The following is a 19957-nucleotide window of genomic DNA, read 5'->3' as shown; positions in this document are numbered from 1 at the left end:
GAGGGGTTATAGTCATATTTACCATAATATAAACAGTGTCCAGGTACTGTTCTGTAATTGGCATCTGTCTACGGTATATTAAAAATGACTATAACCCCCTCATCCATAGGAATCCACCCATATACTGCAGTTCACTGGTGGATTCCTATGGATGAGGTGGGGTACGGTATATGGTAGCCATATCAGTTACCGTAAGCTATTGTAATACAGTCCAGGGTACAGTCCCTGGACAGTGTTCATATTTAATGTGACTATAACTCCCCTCATCAGTGTATTCTTTATGATGGGGGTTATAATCACATAACAGTGGCATCCACAGATCCCCCATAATAGTGTATCATCCACAGATTCCCGTGTGTCATCCAGAGATGATCCCCCATAACAGCGTGACATCCAGAGATCCCCCATAACAGCGTGACATCCAGAGATCCCCCATAACAGCGTGACATCCAGAGATCCCCATAACAGCGTGACATCCACTGGTCCCCAATAACAGCGTGACATCCACTGGTCCCCAATAACAGCGTGACATCCACAGGTCCCCAATAACAGTGTGACATCCACAGGTCCCCCATAACAGTGTGACATCCACAGGTCCCCCATAACAGTGTGACATCCACAGGTCCCCAATAACAGTGTGACATCCACAGGTCCCCAATAACAGTGTGACATCCACAGGTCCCCAATAACAGTGTGACATCCACAGGTCCCCAATAACAGTGTGACATCCACAGATCCCCCATAACAGTGTGACATCCACAGATCCCCCATAACCGTGTGACGTCCACAGATCCCATATAACAGTGTCATCCACTGATATTCTCAGCTAGTGTCCCCATGACACTGACATGCTTTTATTACTGTATTTTGTTGTAGAATACTACCATACTGTAGTATCCTGCTGCATCCAAATTTACTGTAGAAAGATGTCAAAGCAGAAAAGGCTTTCATATAAGATCCCTTTTAAACTGGAGGTGATAAAATACGCCAAAGAACATGGAAACAGGGCAGCTGAGAGACATTTCGGGCCGCCTCCAACAGAAAAAATGATACAGGAGTGAAGGAAACAGGAGGATCAGCTGCAGAAAAAGGCATTGATGAGTTTACTGGATCCCCATAATGGTGCTACAGATTTATGAGGAGGTGTGGCCTTGCTATGCGCACCAAAACTAGAATACCACAAAAAATGCCAAAAGAATACGAGTCCAAGATTCTTTTTCACAAATTTGTGCTGGATTCAAGAAAGAAAAATAGCTATCAAATAAGCCAGATTGGGAATATGGATGAAGTCCCATTACCCTTCGATGTTCCATCGAACAGGACTGTTGATATGAGAGGCGCAAAAACCGTAACAGTGAAGACCTCAGGGCACAAAAAAACCCATTACACGGTTGTATTGTCCTGCTGCGCAGATGGGACCAAACTGCCACCAATGATCATTTTCAAAAGGAAGAACATGCCAAAAGAGGTGATTCTAAGAGGAGTGATTGTCCATGTTCATGAGAAAGGGTGGATGGACGAGAATGGCATGGGAATATGGGTCGACAAAGTGTGGTCCAAACGACCTGGAGGGCTTCTGAAGAAACTGGCCTTACTTGTGCTTGACCAGTTTAGGGCACATATCACCAAAAACACAAAAAAGAGGTTCAAAGACGTGAACACTCATCTAGCGGTCATTCCTGGGGGGCTTACCAGCCAGCTGCAGCCTCTTGATGTATCATTAAACGAGCCATTAAAGGTTTGCATGCGGGAGTAGTGGAATAAGTGGATGGCTGCTGGGAATCATGACCTTACACCCAGTGGACGGATGAAGAGGCCAGGGCCGGTGCAAGGATTTTTGCCGCCCTAGGCAAGATAAAAATTGACGCCCCCCCCCTTATCAGATGATCTGCCCATATCATGTTACACCCCTTTCTCAGCTTTTAAATTAAAAGAACTGCTATGTTTCCCTTAGGGTTAATCCAGCTTCTTGTAGCCGTCTCTTTTTGCGGAACAGAATTGTGGACCCATCCATTTCTATGGGGCCGCACAACAAGCGGCCCCGATCCGGAACTGCGGACCCGGATCCGCAATTCCGATCCTGAAAAAAATAGAACATGTCCTATTCTTGTCCGCAATAGTGCCTGTCTGTGGATCCGCAAAACACACACTGATGTGTGAATGGACCCTAAATGTGAGGTAAATTAGTTTCCAATGTAGTAATAATAACTAAACAATTACATAATAAACATATTGCATTGTCTACTTACCACCAGGACAATAAGATGATCTGGTCTCTGGCTGCAGTCTGGCTCTGCGGACTCCCTTGTCACTCTCTTCCCCCCCCCCCTCCCTCCCTTGTCACTCTCATTATTTCCCCCCCCTCTCCCTTGTCACTCATTATTTCCACCCCCCCTCCCCCTTGTCACTCATTATTTCCACCCCCCCTCCCCCCTTGTCACTCATTATTTCCACCCCCCCCCCTCCCCCCTTGTCACTCATTATTTCCCCCCCCCCTCCCCCCTTGTCACTCTCTTTTCCCCCCACCTCTAGTGTAGCGTGGCCGAGCTCTGTTCGATCCGCGGTACAGGAGCATTTGTTTCCTGTACCCGGCCGGACTGACAGGAAGTGCACACTAAGTGAGCACTTCCTGTCAGTCCAGCCGGGTACAGGAAACAAAAGCTCCTGTACTGCGGACCGAACAGAGCTCGGCCACGCTACATTAACAACAGCACACAGCAGGCGCAGGCAGGATTCTTTAGAGCGGCAAGCGCTCAGCCTCAGCTGCCCAGGCGGCGCAGCATGAGGGGCGCCGCCGGCCGCCCGAACTTATATAAGCAACTTTTTTTTTTAAACCGCAACGGGCGCCCCCTGCTGCATGGCGCCCTAGGCGACTGCCTAAGTCGCCTTACTGGTGGCGCCGGCCCTGGAAGAGGCCCACTATCACCCAAGTCTGCGAGTGGGTGAAGTCATCATGGCAATCAGTAAAGGAAGAAATGGTTGTCAAATCCTTAAAAAAATGCGGCATCAGTAATGCCCTGGACGGTTCGGAGGATGGTGTCCTATATGAAGACACCAGTGACAGTGATACCACTGACATTGAGCCACTGAGTTCGGACAGCAGTGAAGAGTTTTTGGGGTTTTCAGATGACTAGAGGTCATGTCGTACTGAAAATCTTTCTCTTCTGTTATTGTTAATGTTTCATAATGCTGCTGGTGACTGTTGGTAATGTTTGCACATTATATGTTATTTTATTAAAGTGTTTTAGTCCACCTTTTAGTTCAAATTATTTTTTTCTCCATTTTCCTCTTCTGAAAACTGGGTGCGTCTTATCATCAGGTGCGTCTTATAAAGCGAAAAATACGGTACCTTATTTCCAGCAGTCTTCTTTTTACTTTATTTCGTTTTGTCCTTTTGATATAAAAGCCCTTTTTATGATATGCTAATGAGGCTCCAAGGTGCCCAGAGGGGCGTTTTTTCCCCTCTCCGGTGCCCAGTGAGGCCCCCCTGCAGTGCCCAAGAACGCCTCCTGATCCTCAAATAACCTCCCACAGCCCCGGCAAAACGGTCCCGCCCCCTCCCCACGTCATCGTCTACCTTCTAGAAATGCCCCGTCCTTCTTCCTGTCGGAAGAAAAGTTGCCAGAAAACTTGCGCAGGAGAAATGGGGTGATACATTTTGAGGTGTACTTCTTCATTTTCATGTGCCTTGTAGAAAAAAAAACTGTCTTTAAATTGACACTTGCGTAAAAAAAGGAAAATTTTATTTTTTATCACCTTCTTAGAGATATTTTATTTGAAAGACTAGGTGGTCAAAAAACTCATCACACCCTTAGATGAATACGTTAAGGGGTTTAGTATTCAAAATGGGGTCACTTTTGGGGGTGTTATATTAGTCTGACACTTATAAGCCTCTGCAAACTTGGCTTGTTGCAGGAAAAAATATGTATTTCAAAAAATGTTAAATTAATGTTGAAATGGTAAGTCTCCTAAATTAAAAAAAATTTAATAAAAGTTTTTTGCAAGTGCAGCCAAAATAAAGTAAAGATGTGGAAATATATTTCTGATAAAAATATTGAATAGTATTTATGTATGTACGGTGTTCTGCCCAAGGTTATACTGAAATGTTATGTTTGATGTTGCTGCCATCTAGTGGTCAAAGTTAGTTTCTACTTCGCCAGAACTTTACAGGAAGTGTATTGTCAGAGGCAGTAACCTTTAACCTGGAACTGTATTTCCTCCATTTCAGCACTGCTCCTGGATCTTGCAGGCTGCATGCAGAGGAGCTCTTGATCTATTCCTGGACTAATGATGGAATTGTCTGTGAGTACTCTCACTGATGGAGTGAGGCTGCTGTATTATGTTTAATGTATTGACACATATGTTTTGTTTATGTTTATATTGTAGTTTTACAAAGTTATTCAGAAAAGAGAATACATACAGATCTGATGTCTCACGTTTCTTGACTTCTGAATTATTGTTAAGCTGTCTGACTAGTGTTATACAACAGTTCAATAACGCGAAGCAGAACAGTAAAAAGACAACCCACGTGGCGGTCTGGAATAAACTGAGACGCCATTACTGCAGCATGAGTCTAAGATCAGGAACAAAGTACCAGGCTGATGCCACGCTACCGCCAACACAGCAAGGCAGGGAGAACATTCCCAGCAAGACGATGCAAAGTCGCATGTGTCCAGAACTTCACGGGCTAGCAAGATGTCCTCAGCAAGTTCCTCAGCAGTTAGAGCTCGTGCCAAGGCAGAAGCTGCCCGCGTCCAGCTACAGTACGCAGAAAAAGAAGCCATGATGATGCAGGAGTTAGCAGCAAAGAAAGCTGCCATAGCACAAGAGACAGCAGCTAGGGAAGCTGCCATAGCACAAGAAGAAGCGGTTTTAGAATCAAAATTGCTCATCCTGCAGCGACAGACTGCAGTTGCAGTTGCTGAAGCAGAGGCCGCTGCCTACATGGGAACAAATCGGTCAGGAAGTGAAAAATCATATAAAGACTCAGAGGTTCCAGAAAAACCTCTATTCTCTGCAGATCGTACAAGTGAGTACGTCCAGAACCTTACTGATGCACATACAAAGGAACAGTCTCTTAAACCTGAAGCAAAGGAATTCAGGCTGAGATCAACATACCCCTGAGCAGGCCCAATCAACCTCATGAGATCAGCGGCTGCCAGCAAACCAAGAAGGAAGCACCAGAAACCCCTAAGAACAAAAAACAAGTGTTCCCATCACCTCAACCTAAAGATTATATACGCGAACAACAATGTGCAGTGGATGTCACCAAATATCTCATCCGCAAAGAAATGGTTAGCTCAGGCTTTCTCCAATTTGATGACTGTCCTGAAAACTATTGGGCATGGAAATCTTCCTTTCTGAATGCCACTGAAGGTCTGAATTTATCACCAGCAGAAATGCTTAATTTAATGATAAAATGGCTTGGTACTGAGTCAGCAGAGCATGCTAAGAGGATGAGAAGAGCAAACCTGTTCAACCCTGCAGCAGGACTCAACATGACCTGGAGAAGACTAGAAGAAACGTGTGGATCCCCAGAGGTAATAGAAGGAGCACTGTTGAAAAAACTTGAAGTCTTTCCCAAGGTGGGCTACAGAGACAACGTGCGGCTACAAGAACTAAGTGATCTTCTACTAGAGATAGAATATGCCAAAGAGGATGGCTACTTGCAAGGACTTTCGTATCTAGATACAGCTAGAGGCACTAATCCCATAGTAGAGAAACTACCCTCAAATCTGCAAGACAAGTGGATGTCTGTAGGAGGTAAATTCAAAGAAAATTATGGAGTCGCTTTTCCCCCTTTCTCTGTGTTTTCTAGGTTTGTCCGACAGCAAGCGAAAATCCGAAGTGATCCCAGTTTCGCCTTCACCACCAGCGGCAATCAATCACACAGACCTGAGAGACCTCACAGACCTCACGGTAGGACCTATGTATCCACACACAAAACAGCTGTACCTTCAGAAGTCACAGACTACCAAAGCACCCACAAGGTACACACCATAGAAAACCCTGATAGACATTGCCCAATACACAAAAAACCACATCCACTAAAGAAATGCAAAGGCTTTAGAAGCAAACCCATTGCAGAGCGGATGTCCTTCCTTAAACAAAACGGCATCTGTTTCAAGTGCTGCGGATCTACTTATCACATTGCCAAAGACTGCAAAATACCAGTAGAATGTACAGAATGTGGCAGTGATAGATACATTGCAGCTTTGCACCCTGGCCCTGCTCCTGCCCCACTAGAGACTGTAGAACCCAGGAAAGATCAGGGCAGGGAGCAACAAGAGACCCCACTCTCCTCTGTAATGTCTAATTGCACAGAAGTATGTGGACAAGGCAAGAGTGCACGATCATGCTCTAAAATCTGTCTAGTGACTGTGTATCCCACTGGCAAGAGAGAAAGGGCAGTGAAAATGTATGCAGTGCTAGATGAACAGAGCAACAGATCCCTTGCAAAGTCAGATTTCTTTGATATCTTTAACCTTAAGGCAAGTGCAGTTCCATACACTCTAAGGACATGTGCAGGGACAATTGAAACCACAGGGAGAAGAGCTACTGACTTTACCATTGAATCCTTCAATAAGAAAGTGCGGTTCCCACTTCCTACCCTAATAGAGTGTGGCATGATACCTGACGACAAAACTGAGATTCCATCTCCAGAAGTGGCTCATCACCACCCTCACCTCCGCTCAATTGCTCACCTTATCCCCGTTGTTGAGCCAGATGTTTCTATCCTTCTACTTCTTGGAAGAGACATCCTTCAGGTACACAAGGTACGCCAGCAAATCAATGGACCTTATAATGCCCCCTATGCGCAGAGACTGGATCTGGGGTGGGTCATTGTAGGAGAAGTTTGCCTGGGGACAGTGCACCAGCCTGACAACATTAGCTCTTTGAAGACGTCTGTGTTAACAAATGGACGCACATCTCTTCTCAGTCCCTGTCACAACAACTTCATTGTCAAGGAAAGCTTTGGCAGGTCAACACAACACTGTGACTCTTCTACACTATATGGTAAAGAAGAAGTCAATTACAACATTGAGACGGACAATCTAGGGATAACAGTATTTCAGAAAACTAAAGATGATGATAAACAGGCCCTCTCTATAGAGGATCAGATCTTCTTGCAGATTATGGATAAAGAGGCTTACCAAGATGACAATCACAGTTGGGTGGCCCCTCTCCCCTTTCGCACACCCAGACGTGTTCTGCCTAGTAACAGGGAGCAAGCCATGAAGCGTTTGCATTCACTCAGCAAAACACTGCAGAGAAAGCCAGAAGTGAAAAGAGATTTCACTGAATTCATTAAGGGGATGCTAGACAATGATCACGCTGAAGTTGCAGGACCACTTGAGACAGACAGGGAACACTGGTATCTACCAATGTTTGGTGTTTACCATCCGCACAAACCTAACCAAATCAGAAAAGTTTTTGATTCCAGCGCAGAGTATAAAGGAGTCTCTTTAAATGACGTACTGTTGAGTGGCCCTGACCTAAACAATACTTTGCTAGGTGTCCTCATGCGCTTCAGAAAAGAGCCCGTTGCTTTCACAGCAGATGTGCAACAAATGTTTTATTGCTTTCTTGTCAGAGAAGACCACAGAGACTTTCTACGTTTTCTCTGGTACAAAGACAAAGAAATTGTCGAGTACAGAATGAAAGTGCACGTATTTGGCAATAGCCCCTCTCCTGCCGTCGCTATATACTGCATGCAAAATGCGGCCCAGAAAAATGCAGAGTGCTATGGACAAGAAGCCAAACACTTTGTATTGAGACATTTCTATGTAGATGATGGACTCGCTTCTGCTAGCACACCTGAAGATGCAATATCCATCCTTAGTAAAGCAAAACAAATGCTGGCAGAATCCAATCTGCGTCTTCATAAAATCGCTTCCAACAGCCAAAAAGTAATGGAAGCCTTCCCTGTAGCAGACAGAGCTAAGGACCTTAAAGATCTTTGCCTAGGTACAGATGCCCTTCCCTTGTAGAAAAGCCTAGGCCTAAGTTGGGATCTAGAAAATAATAGTTTTGCTTTCAGAGTTTCCTCAGAGGAAAAGCCTTTTACACGTAGGGGTATTCTATCCACCGTAAATAGCCTCTATGATCCCCTAGGGTTTGTATCACCTGTGACTATAAGAGTTAAGGTCTTAGTTCGGGAACTGTCATCTGGGAAAAGTGAATGGGATGCATTGCTTCCACAGGAGAGACTAAGTGAGTGGGTTCAATGGACAGAATCCTTGCAAGCATTAGAGCACCTAAAGATAGACAGATGCTATGTGCCCGTATCTCTATCATCAGCTTCCAGGAAAGAACTATGCATCTTCTCAGACGCATCCACCACAGCTATAGGTGCAGTAAATGTGTGTCATGTTGGATTTGTCATGGGAAAGTCCAAATTAAGCCCAAAACCACACTATTCCTCGTTTAGAGTTGTGTGCTGCCGTACTTGCAGTCGAAATGTCTGAGCTAATCACAGATGAACTAGACACTGATTTTGATGCTGTGAAATTCTTCACTGATAGCGAGACTGTCCTAGGGTACATTTGCAACACCACTAGGAGGTTCTATCTGTATGTCTCCAACAGAGTGAATAGAATCAGGCAGTCTACACACCCAGATCAGTGGTTCTATGTATCTACAGAGCAAAACCCTGCAGATTATGCCACTAGGCCTACTCAAGCAGCATGCCTTCAGAACTCTATATGGTTCTCAGGCCCATCCTTTCTGTACCAACCACACTGTGAGGATATAGACACTGCTAATGTTTTTCCTCTCATAGAGCCCGAAGCTGACCCTGAAATTACAAGCTTCAGCACCAGAGCTTCTGAAGCCACACTTCACTCACATTGCTTTGATAGATTGTCTTGCTGGAAGATATTAGTTAAGACCCTAGCCAAACTCATCCATGTCGCTAAAACCTTCCAGAGGGAAACCAGCAGCAATCAGGTCAGAAGGTGGGGAAGTTTCCATGAACAGGTCAATCTAGAAGAACTTGCTCAGGCAAAGTCGGTTATAATCTCTTCTGTTCAAAACAAACATTTCCAGAAGGAAATTGACTGCATCAAAAAACAAAAGACATTCCCAAAACTAAGCCGTCTTAGGAAGCTTAGCCCCTTTTTAGACAAAAATGGGTTGTTGAGAGTAGGTGGACGTTTGTCTCTTGCAGGACTTTCAGAGGAAGAGAAACAGCCTGTCATTATACCTTATGATCACCACATTGCGACACTGCTTCTTAGGTACTATCATGAACAAGTAGTTCACCAAGGGCGACACATCACAGAGGGTGCAATTAGATCCGCAGGTTTCTGGATTCTTGGTGGCAAACGCTTGGTATCAGCTGTTATACACAAATCCGTCATCTGTCGCAAGCTGCGAGGAAGGTTACAAAGTCAAAAGATGGCAGAGCTACCAGAGGACAGAGTAATTGCTCAACCACCTTTCACCAATGTGGGCTTAGATGTATTTGGTCCGTGGTCTGTTTTAACCCGCCGCACTAGAGGAGGCAGCGCAGACAGTAAACGATGGGCAGTCCTTTTCACTTGTTTGTACACACAGAGCTACTTGAAACCATGTCAACATCAAGCTTTATTAATGCCTTGAGGAGATTCTTCTCAATTCGTGGCCCAGCAAAACTGCTCCGTTCTGACAGAGGAACAAACTTTGTAGGAGCCTGCAAGGAACTTAACATTTGTGCCAGCGAATCACAATTGCAAGACTTTCTCCAAGACAGAGGATGTACATGGGTCTTTAATCCTCCACACTCTTCACACATGGGTGGTGTCTGGGAGAGACTTATAGGTATTGCCATGCGAATCTTGGACGCTATGTTGCTACAAACCAAAACTGCTCACTTGACCCATGAGACTTTAAGCACCTTTATGGCAGAGGTTACAGCTATTATGAATGCCAGGCCTATAGTTCCTGTGTCCTCAGACCCAGATACACCTATGGTCCTTACCCCAGCAATGTTATTGACTCAAAAAGCGAACTCTTTGTCTGCTCCATCCGGAACCATAAGTACAACACAAGTTCATGCGAAACAATGGAAGCAAGTACAATGTTTGGCAGACACCTTTTGGAAAAGATGGAAGAGGGAGTATCTGTCAAATCTTCAACACCGTAGGAAATGGACTGAGGATCGCCCAAATGTAAAAGTGGGTGATGTTGTTCTGTTGAAAGACAGCCAAGAGAGCAGGAACGAGTGGCCTGTAGGACTTATTGTCAATGCTCTACCAAGCAGGGATGGCAAGGTTAGGAAGGTGGAGGTCAAGATTGCAAAGAATGGGACTTCCAAAATCTATCTTAGACCTATAACTGACATTATAGTTTTAGTTTCCGATTAGCTAGGATTCCATTCCTGTTTATATGTTTTTTCTGCATTGCAGTAGTTATTTAGGTAGTGACATAATAAATTATGCCAGACAGGGAGTGTTCTGCCCATTTTGTGCATAATAAATGTGTGTAATGTGCTGTAAAGGTTATACTGAAATGTTATGTTTGACGTTGCTGCCATCTAGTGGTCAAAGTTAGTTTCTACTTCTCCATTTCAGCACTGCTCCTGGATCTTGCAGGCTGCATGCAGAGGAGCTCTTGATCTATTCCTGGACTAATGATGGAATTGTCTGTGAGTACTCTCACTGATGGAGTGAGGCTGCTGTATTATATGTAATGTACTGACACATATGTTTTGTTTATGTTTATATTGTAGTTTTACAAAGTTATTCAGAAAAGAGAATACATACAGATCTGATGTCTCACGTTTCTTGACTTCTGAATTATTGTTAAGCTGTCTGACTAGTGTTATACAACAGTTCAATAACGCGAAGCAGAACATACGGTATGTGAAATATTCCAGTTGAAAATAGGAAAATATGCAATTTTTTTAATTTTTTTATATATTTTTAAGTTTTTTAATAAAGATACGCAAAAGTTTACCACCTAAGTAAAATACAATATGTGACGAGAAAACAATGTCAGAATTACTTTGCTATGACAAGACTATGAATCTAATAGATGGCGCTGTTAATGAGTAGTGTAGATCGCGAATTTTCCATGCAAATGCATGTCTTTCCCATATGCCCATGTTTATGCAAATTAGTTTTTACATGATAAAACTGTATAGACAGGTTATTGAAAATTATGTTAGGACCATCAGAAAACTTTTTGTCACCCTAATGATATTGATCTAGGTGCGCAGGTCTACCCAAGCCATCCAACAGATGTGAATCAACTTTGAGGCTTACTGGCTCTCAGTCAGATGAGAGCTGGTTTGGAATGTCTCATAGTGCACAAGGCTGCCATTGTAAGGTATGCTGACTGTTATCTGTCTCACGGATAGATTGTTGGCTTCCACATACCTGGCTTTTGGCATATAGCCTTTGTGTGGTTGTCTACTGTATGTCATAGATAATAGGAGTCCAAGATGCATCCAGCCATCCTCTTAAGGCTGTTTCCAAACCATTTTGATGGGTTTTCCATCAATTTCTAACCTTTTTTTGTGAACCAGACACCCTCTTCTCTTCCGAGCAGGAGGTGCCTGGTTTGATGCTCGGGTCTCCCATTGACTTTCATTGTATGAAATTGTACTCGAGCACCCGCAGTATTCGGCGGAGCACTGCAATGTGCCGAGCATAGCGATGCTCAAGCCGAACAGCAGTTCGGCCGAGCATGCTCGCTCAACACTAATGCACATAAATATCCTGATACCTATTGTAAAGCACAGAATACCCAATATAAAACAACTCCTTGCTACCCAACCTAGGGTACATTCTCCCTGGTATTTATGATGTAACTAATGTGAGTTTGGATAGCTCATCAAAATGAAAACGTACCTACATGAATGGGAAGTATTCCAGTATTTTAACACACCGCCCGGCAGTGTGTTATTGTAAATAAAAGATCGCTTGCCGTGCAGGGCAAGGGAGCGCATCGGAGCATGAGATGCTCCGATGCTAGCCTCAGGGGGGCTGCCTGGGTGAAAAATAGGGTATGTCCAGGTTCAGCTCTGAACCCGAACAACCCCTTTAAATGGACAATCTATTTTTGTAAGGGGGAATAAGCTGATCACCGAGAGTATTGCTGCTGTCACCTGTGATAGCAATGATCTGTTGTAATGTGCTGAGGGGTTAATGACGCATTAGGTGAAATCAGTAGTCAGGCCATGTCATACTAAGGCCTCTTGCACACGACCGTGTGTCCCCCGTGGCCGTACATCACGGATGGGACCCAATCACTTCAATGGGTCCGCAAATCTGGAGATGCAGTGCAGAAAGGAACGGAACCACGGAACGGAAGCACTACGGAGTGCTTTCGTGGGGTTCCGTTCCTTGCTTCCGTTCTGCAATAAAATAGAACTTGTCCTATCTTTTTATGGAATGGATGGATCGCGCACCAATTCAAGTAAATGGGGTCGCGATCCGCATGCGGCTGGCACACGGTCGGTGTCCGTGCATTGCGGACCACAATTTGTGGTCCGCAGCACGGGCACGGGCAGCACACATTCGTGTGCAAGAGGCCTAGCAGTAGGTGAGCAGAGTTTTCCAGAAAGGGACTCTTTTTGTAACTGCTGTTCACAGATAAGGGAACATTCACACACAGCAGATTTTGTTGAAGAATTTTCCGTGATTGAAAATCTGTTCTATTCACCTAAATGAGGCTTGCAGATCCATGTGCTTTACACCTAATTCTAATGAACGGAACTGATTTTCAGTTGCTGAAAATTCTGCAACAAGATCTTCTGCATATGGAAAAAAAAACTAAAACTAAAATTCTGACACCCACCTGGGTGAGGAGAGAGGGTGGGTGGGGCAATTTAATACTTTCTTTCTTTCTTTCTTTCTTTCATTCTTTCTCTCCCTCTCTCTGCCCCTACAGATGTCAATCTCTTGATGGCCGTCATGATGGATGCAAGAAAACGCAACTACCGGTAAGGCTACATTCCCCCTTGCGGTAGCAGGGTCCAGCAGGTTGCTCCGGAGGGGGAACAGCCTGCCGGATTCGTGCTAATGCTAGCCCACCATGCTGCTGGAAGTCTGCTCTGGCCCCATTCACTATAACGAGGGCGGGCTGGAGGTCTAGCAAACAAGGAACAACCTGCAGGACCCTGCTACCGCAAGTGGGAAAGGAGTCTAATTATATATATATTTTTTTTACACATCACCATATTCTGACCCCAAAACGTTTTTTTTATAGTTATATCTAGCTGTGTGGAGGCTCATTTTTTGCAGGCCGATCTGTAGTTTTTATTGATACCAGTTTTTAATATATATATATATATATATATATATATATATAATACACAGGTGAAACTCGAAAAATTAGAATATCGTGCAAAAGTTAGAATTTTGTGAAAAGGTTCACTATTCTAGGCTCAAAGTGTCACTCTCTAGTCAGCTAATTAATCCATATCCTCTGAGCAAATTTTTACTTTTTTATGATTTTTAGCTCATGTTTGAGGCTACAAGACACTATTATTTTTTTTTATTCTGTACCATCGTGTTTCGTATATATCCATGATGGTGCTAGAATTGCTCATTTCTTATGTTGGCCTGCCACCTGGCATAATAGAAGTCTATAGCCTTCCGTGGTGCATTCCATCATGGTCCATGGTAGCGGAATCCATAACAGGATTCTTTTAATAACGCGAACCTTGTGCTCCGAATTTGAAAACACAAGTTTGCGCAACACTATTCAACACACATCAGGTCCTCCTTAGGGCTCACGCACTGTCTGTGTCCGTTCCAGAAATTACTCAGTGTACATTCGGTTTCCGTATGTCCGTTCCGCAACAATATAGAACATATCCTGTTATTGTCCGTTTACAGACAAGGATAGTACTGTTCTATTACACTTTGCAAAATACAGAATGCAAATGGCCGCCATCCGTATTTTTTGCTGATCCGTTTTTTGAGGACCGCAAAATACATACGGTTGTGTGCATGAGCCCTGACTCCTCAGAAGTGTAGTTTCTTTACTTTGACCTCTCCCTCCTGAGCCGCTGGCAGGCTGTGCCATCCCCCAATGCTCCTTTCTGTTGCTTCTGCTCCCTCTATCCAAAGACTGGACCTTTTGTGCCCTCAGTGCTCCTCTGACACAGAATTACCAATTCATATCTCCCCATCACCCAAAGAGCCCTGCCAAATAGTGTCCCTCCTGTGCACTGCCCCTCTTGCCGGTGCCCAAAAAACCCCAACAACTTTAGTCTGGAAAAAAATTATAAAGACCCCATGTTGTAGGTGGGTCCAAATTAGAAAAAGGTAGGTAGGGTCAATAAAAGTAGTCGGGGACAGTAAACCATTAACCATGATAACACTGCTGATAGCAAGAAACTGCGCGTGTAAAACCTGTATCAGAAATTGGCATGCTGCGAACTTAAAATGTCCACTTTGCTAACTCCGCTGCATTTACATACAACGAGGTGGATGCGATTTGAAATAGTCTGATCCACACATTGCAGAAAGTTTGCTCAGTCAAATCTGCAGATTGTAAATTACATTAGTAGGCCGTAGTTTTCTGCCACAGATTTCACCCACTTCAGTGCAACGGGGTGCATCATCCAAACTGATCTTTTTGCCTCAGGAAGCGGTAGGACTGCAGGGGGTGGACATTTAGCCCCCAGCCCTGCACTCCTACATCCTGCTCAGCCTTGCATACATTTGGTGTCAGAGAGTCAGAGACCAGGCCAGATTAAACAAGAGTCTGTCTTTATTGTGTGCAGGATTAAAGTTCTAGTACATCCAGCAGTAGTTTGTATAAAATGCAACATCCTCACAGATGTTCCAGCATGAGCTAAGCAGATGAATATGTCATTGGCCCTCAGATTACTTTGGCTAAGAGCTGTGCTCTAGCAACTGTGGCTGTAGTGTCCGCTATTCTAGGGTACGTAGGTTGTCTTAACTTGTTATCCTTCTGCAGCAGCGTCTGGATCGCCTTAAGCTGGGTTACTTTGCTATCTCTCTCTCTGTAGCCATGCAAATCCTTCCCTTTTAGCGCTTGCTTGTATCTCCTGGAGCTCGTGGAGGTGACGTAACGGTTATTTGGTCAGTTATTTCCATCAGTTATTGTGAGCCAAAACTGGGTGCAGGTCAAAAACACAGAACAGGTGAATATCTTTCCATTGTACCTTTTTCTCTGAGTAGGCTTCACTTCTGCTTTTGGATCACAATAACTGATGGAAATAACTGACATGTGAACTTGGCCTTAGGGTACTATCACACTAGCGTTTTTCTTTTCCGGTGTTGAGTTCCATCACAGGAGCTTAATACGAGTTTTATCCTAATGCATTCTGAATGGAGAGCATTCCGATCAGTATGCATCAGGATGCATCAGTTCAGTCCCTCTTACGTTTTTTGGCCGGAGAAAATACCGCAGCATGCTGCAGTTTTCTCTCCGGCTGAAAATCCTGAACACTTGCAGGAATGCCGGATCCGGCATTAATTTCCATTGAAATGTATTAGTGCCGGATCCGGCATTAAGAGTTCCGGCAAAACGGATCTGGTTTTCCGGTCTGCGCATGCGCAGACCTTTAAAAATGCAAACAATAAATAAATACCGGATCCATTTTTCCAGATGACACTGGAGAGACGGATGCATTATTTCAATGCAATTCAATCCACATCCGGATCCATCTGACAAATGCCATCCGTTTGTGTCCGGATTGCTGGATCCGGCAGGCAGTTCCGGTGATGGAAACTGCCCGCCGGAATCCTCTGCCGCAAGTGTGAAAGTACCCTTACAGAAAGTAAAGAGCAGAAGCTTAAAATGTGATCATATGATGAGACCAGCGTGATCCAGCCGTGAGCACGTGTTAGGCTACTTTCACACTGGCGTTTTGGCTTTCCGTTTGCGAGATCCGTTCATGGCTCTAACAAGCGGTCCAAAATGGATCCATTTTGCCCTAATGCAATCTGAATGGAAAAGGATCCGCTCAGAATGCATCCGTTTGCCTCCGTTCAGTCACCATTCTGCTCTGGAGGCGGACACCAAAATGCTGCCTGCAGCATTTTTCTGTCCGCCATGTGGTGCGGAGCAAGACGGATCCGTCCTGGCACACAATGTAAGTCAATGGGGACGGACCCGTTTTCTCTGACACAACAGAAAACTGATCCGTCCCCCATTGACTTTCATTGGTGATCAAGACGGATCCATCATGACGGATGCATGCGGTTGTGTTATTGTAACGGAAGCGTTTCTGCTGATCCATGACGGATCCGCAAAAAACGCTAATGTGAAGGTAGCCTAAGTCAGTGGAAATAAAACCAGGCACACAACGATATAAGGGGGGAATGGAGAATTTTATTTAATTTATAATCTTATTAATGATGGGACTGAAGTTTTGGTGTAAATTGCAAATCAAAGTCGAGGATAAGTTACATCCATTGACTTTTATTGATTCAGGGGAAGGCGAAAAAACCCCCTGTAGGGGGAAAAATTCCTTCCCGACTCCGCTTAGGGCAGTCAGACGATTTCCCTGGATCAGATATTATTAATCCAGAGGAAGGCGAAAAAACCTCACTGAGCCTCAGCCATCAGCTTCAGATGAGGAAAAATTCCTTCCCGACTCCATGCATGGCAGTCAGATTAGTCCCAGAATCAATTACTAAATAATCGGTCCACAAGGGATTGGCCAAATTGTACTTTGAATTAGGTGAATGGCTGAATTGGGGGGAGGGCAACTGTGTTGATCCAGAAGAAGGAGAGAAAAAACCCCTTTATGACATCTGCCAATCTGTCCTAATCTAAGGGGAAAAACACTCCTTCCAGACTGCAAATAAAGCAGTGGGAAAATAGTCCCTGGATCAAATGCCCGTACACATCCATCATCCAGTGGGATCGGCTCCAGGATCAGTGTCCTCTGTCGTCAGGTGTCTTCAAGATGTTTTCCTTCAGTCCAATCGCAGGGAGGGCTTCCAGGATCCAGTCTATACTTACCTGTTGTCTTCATACTGTGGTATATATGATAGGAAGAATCAATACAGATACCATATAATGTGGTATAATATACAAAGATTTTGTGCTACATATGAAGATTAGGGATTTTACACAACGGTTTAATGCTCATAAAATTTGAGCTTCACATTTGGAGCAGCTTAAATCTTGAATCATTAGGTAAGTTATACAACTGTATAGGAACACTGCTTATTTCCATCTATATACCTGGATCTGTTCTTCTGTCCATCCATTCATCTTCTCCAGGGGCTCAGGAGGACATCTTGCTCTGGTGACATTAGAGCTGGTGGAGGGTTTACTGGGTGACAAATGATAACCCTCTGAAAATGGCCTGATGTTTCAGTGGCAATCGTCGCTTCTTGGCGGCTGCCTCCATTTTGCCCAGGTTGAATGGTTTGGGACAGCGTTGAGGTATAGATGGCTACAAGAAAAAGAAATAGATATAAATGAGGATATGGTCATCACAATTGGTGACAGACCTCATATGAAGCTTATGCTGGTAGTATTTCCACATGTAATATGATTACCTTATGTACTCATCCCCCACCATAATAAGATATATTTTTCTATAAAGGTATAAAGCATATTAAAGGCCAAATTAGGGTACTGGCCTGCACTCATTACAGGGGTCTGCCTCCAACCAGCTCCATTCAAGAATTATTTGTTACAAATATAATTATGACTTTACCTTCCAAAATACATTCAAGGTGCAAACTACTGAAAACACATAAAAGCTCTGCATGCTGACATGCATTACTGGAGTTGGAGTTTAGTGGCCCAATCCCCAAACCACCATGTCCTGTGACAATTGCTACTGCTTGATGGCTCTGCCCCCTCCTTCTTACCTGCCAACATGTCCCCCTATCAAGCCCCTGACATTGAGAATCATATACATAGTAGCTAGAAATGACTGGGCCCCACAGCAAATTTTTGAATGAAGCCCCCCTCCCCTAGTAATCTTTTCGCAACCCCTTCCTTTTATGCTGCCCCCATTCCTGTGGCTAGTAAAGATCGCTCTCTCAGATGAGGCCTGGCAGCTGTTCCATCCGTTTTCTACACTGTATATACTGTCACTGTATATAATTTCATTGTGTAATACTGTTATGGGGGCCCTGACAAAATCTTTTAGTCCTCCTCTTCCTCGATAGGCCCCCTTCTGGGTCAGGGCCCCAAAGCAGCCGCTTCCCCTGCTTCCCCTATAGTTACGCCCCTGCATATACAGTGTATGAAGTGTATCTAGAGCACGGTAGACTTTCTGTTTATGCACTTACTACAGGGATGTGTGGTGGTGGCATCTCAAGGGCTTCCACAGAGACCCAGTCAATATGCTGGAAGAAATGATGGCCTCTGATGTTACCATGGACTCCTAAGCGCTTGGCAGGATCTCTCTGGAGGAGCTGAAAATGAGAAATGTAATGATAACTTAGTGACTATAACGACCTTTGACCACAATGACCAATCACATTCCAGATCTTACATTTTCAGGGGAAAGCTGGGAAATGAAATCTCCACTTTTCTCTTGCGCAAGTTTTGATAAATTTGCCCTAATGTTTATTCTGTCTGAATGCTGGACTTAGGCTGTAGTGTCAGCAATGGGAGATTTTAGAAATCTGTGGCTGCTTGTTACATAAGGGTGGACTAAGTATGTAGACTTGTCCTCAGTACATTAACTACCAGACTCTTACTTTAAAGGAAAACTCATATTCCAACTATCCAGTAGGTAAATTATTCCCAAAAATGTTACGATGGGAGAACGACTACAATGATGCCTCAGTGCTGGTAAAAATGGCAGTTCATGCTGCTCCTATTTAACCAGGCTCCGGGCCAGGACTCTTGTCATAGATTGTGCTATTACTAAGTCTGTGCTGGATCTGGTAAGGTTGTGGGTCCAGAGGTGACTTCTTAGCATCCTCTGTTGTGGAGACCAGTATTGTAACCTTGTATACTACAGAAGTGCTGGTTGTGTATTGTTACCCAGCGAGCAGCACCTCTGAGCGGGGACCTCTCCTAAACACTACAGTGGTGAGTATTAGTGAAGGAGATCATGGTGCTCTATGGGGTATTGTAGGGGGAGATGTCTTCTATCACAGGTTGTCATGTAACATTGTATAAAATACAGTAGTGTTATGCAGTAACATACTGACCTCTTTAATGATGTCTTCAGCGCTGGAGTGTGTGATGTTAAATTGTGTAGGATCGTACTTACACTTACTGGTAATCATTTCATTTAAGATGACGCCAAATGAATACCAGTCCACTCCAACGCCATACTCCTCCTTAGCCAGCATCTGCCAGGAAGGAGAGAAGATTAGTACACAGCTCTTACCCACATTGTAGGTGCTAAGGTTTCTGCCATTGCCAACATATCATAGAATGGAGTCACTCAAGGTGTTTAGCGGAATGATGACAAGATGTTCTGCCTCCATCCAGCAGCAGATAAACTGCAACCACAAAGTCATCTTTTGTAGACTCGGTGTAACCAAGTGTTACATGGGGGTTCATTCATTTGAATGAGCATATTCTAATATTAGGTTTCTCCACAAGCACCCACTGCAGTGGAAATGAATGGTCACCCCGAGCTTCCCCTGGCAATAACAGCTGATCCCTGAGATCAGTAGATGGCATGAAGGTAATTAAAGAGGTCATTTCATGGGTCCAGAAAAAGTCAGACTTCCACCAATATGATGCTCATGCTTATCCTAAGGATGAATGATCAATATTCTGGACCCCTTCAATACAAATGGATCAGTGAAAATGATGTAAACTCCCCTTTTTCTCACCTCAGGAGCCACATAGCCTTCTGTTCCAGCATATTCGGTGGCTGTGCGGTCTCCAAGCATGTTCTCAAGTGCGAGACCGAAATCCGTGATCTTAATATGGCCCGTCTCAGCCACCAGGATGTTCTCGGGCTTGAGGTCTCTGTGGATGATGCCCTTAGAATGGAGATATTGTATGCCACACACGAGCTCAGCGGCATAGAATCTGTCAGAAAAGTAAATGAATGAAT

At 44.3% G+C, this 19957-nt stretch overlaps 1 long non-coding RNA gene across 1 annotated transcript; it reads right to left on the bottom strand.

Annotated features, from left to right (window-relative positions):
- Positions 1 to 17324: 17324 nt before the first annotated feature.
- LOC120982708 lies at positions 17325 to 19111 on the bottom strand. Its single transcript, XR_005774966.1, has 3 exons — positions 19095 to 19111; positions 18222 to 18347; positions 17325 to 17371 (listed from the first exon to the last, which is right to left on the bottom strand). It is a non-coding gene; the product is annotated as an uncharacterized LOC120982708 (long non-coding RNA).
- Positions 19112 to 19957: the final 846 nt, after the last annotated feature.

Source organism: Bufo bufo, chromosome 1 (genome assembly GCF_905171765.1).
Source record: "Bufo bufo chromosome 1, aBufBuf1.1, whole genome shotgun sequence".
Lineage (NCBI taxonomy): Eukaryota > Metazoa > Chordata > Amphibia > Anura > Bufonidae > Bufo > Bufo bufo.
Note: the sequence above shows the minus strand (reverse complement) of the source record. Positions and strands in the feature narration are given on the sequence as shown.